Below are 1,883 nucleotides of genomic sequence, written 5' to 3'. Positions count from 1 at the left end.
GTGCTATACAGAATCTGCCTCATATTTTAAGAACTTCCCAGAGCAATTATGCAGATTATCCCACCAACATAGCTGAAGACTTGGGGAGGTTCCTATGGAGTGGTTGAAATACGAAAGTGGGATTTTGGCACACATTTACTGCCTGAATACCCTGCACATGTACCCCCAAACATTAAATCAAAGTTGAAAAGAAAATAAAAAAATAAAAATTACATTTATCCTCAAAATCTTGTCTCTTTCCCTCTAGCTGTATGTAAGGTGGATACCATGCAAGGAGAAAATGTGAATTTTTCCAGCACATTTGTCTTGTTGGGCTTCTCGGAGCATCCATAGCTAGAGATTCCTCTCTTTGGAGTGGTCCTGGTTTCCTTCATCCTCACCTTGATGGGAAACAGCTCCATCATCCTTCTCTCCCTCATGGAGCCCAGACTCCAGACCCTCATGTACTTCTTCCTGGACAATCTCTGTGTGCTCAACCTTTGTGTCACCTTCACCATTGTACCACAGCTGCTGGCCAACCTCTGGAGACCAGGGAAGACAATTGCTTCCTGGGGCTGCATCACGCAGGCCTACCTATTCCACTGGACAGGTTGCACTGAATGTGCCCTGCTGACAGTAATGGCTTTTGATTGCCATGTGACTATCTGCCAGCACCTCAGGTACACACTCATTATGCGTCCCTGGGTGTGTGTGCAGCTGGCAGCTGCAGGCTGTTCCAGTGGCCTGGCCAATTCCCTGATCCAAGCCATGCTCACCTTCCAGCTTCAATGCTGTGGTCACCACACCCTGGATCACTTCTGTGAGGTGCCTGTTCTGATCAAGCTGGCCTGTGGTGACACCACTGCTAATGACCTGTCCCTGACTGTAGGTGCTATCCCTTTTGCACTGGTGGCACCCCTGCTTGTGCTCATCTCTTACGCCTTCATTGTGAGGGCTGTACTGAAGTTATCTTCAGCCAAAGGAAGGCACAAGGCTCTCAGCACCTGCAGTTCCCACTTGGTGGTCGTCATCATGTACTTTGGGTCAGCAATCTACATGTACGTCCAGCACTCTGCCAATAATACTCAAGCCAAGTTCATGTCTTTTTTCTACTCTGTTGTCACTCCACTGCTCAAACCATTCATCTACACCCTGAGAAATAAGAAAGTGAAGAGGGCATGGAGTAGGATCCTACTATCCTAGGGTAGGGTGGTCTTGAAAAGCCAGATAATCTCTGCCTGCATGCATCCATTAATAATAGCATGTCGGCTTTCCAAATGAGTGTCCACAAGCTCCAAGGAAAGAGTTCCCATCTCTCAACATGAGCTACCCTGATGTCTGCAGAAGCTCTTTTGACTAGAAAGTGCTATCTTCTGAAATCCCAAATAGAGCCATTGTGCTTCTCTTGACCCTTCCCAAATGTCTTCCTTTTCAGTGGACACAATGGGCAGCATGGTCCATCCATCTATGCGAAGGTGAACAACACCATCTTTTCAAATCTCTTCCTGTAACTTCTCCCTTTTACCAGATGCTCTCAAGTAAATTTGCTAGAACACTTGAATAGGTCCCAAGAAGATTTCTAAATAAGACTTATTGGATTGATATGTGTCCTACTCAACTACTCATTCTAACCTCTCCTGTTTCCAAGAAACTCATGCCCTCCCTCCTTCCTCCAACACCTTGTCACCCTACAATTTATTCCATTCTTACTTCATCCATGTCCTCACAATCCATCTCATTCATTTATGAGATAATAATTTCAGCCTCACCATAACAGATTTACTTCTTTCAACTAATTTATGACAAATTTGATTCTATATATCTTATTTTATATATTTATGAGCCATCATCTGCATTCGTCTAATTTCTCTGTTTCATTGTATTCTTCTAGAGATTAGACAGCC

The 1,883-nt window shown here is 44.6% G+C and overlaps 1 pseudogene; it reads left to right on the top strand.

The window, feature by feature from the left end:
- The first annotated feature begins 267 nt into the window (after positions 1-267).
- LOC112635804 lies at positions 268-1,182 on the top strand (annotated as a pseudogene).
- Positions 1,183-1,883: the final 701 nt, after the last annotated feature.

This window comes from Theropithecus gelada, chromosome 1 (genome assembly GCF_003255815.1).
Source record: "Theropithecus gelada isolate Dixy chromosome 1, Tgel_1.0, whole genome shotgun sequence".
NCBI classification, from domain to species: Eukaryota; Metazoa; Chordata; class Mammalia; order Primates; family Cercopithecidae; genus Theropithecus; species Theropithecus gelada.
This window is presented reverse-complemented; position numbering and strand designations above follow the sequence as displayed.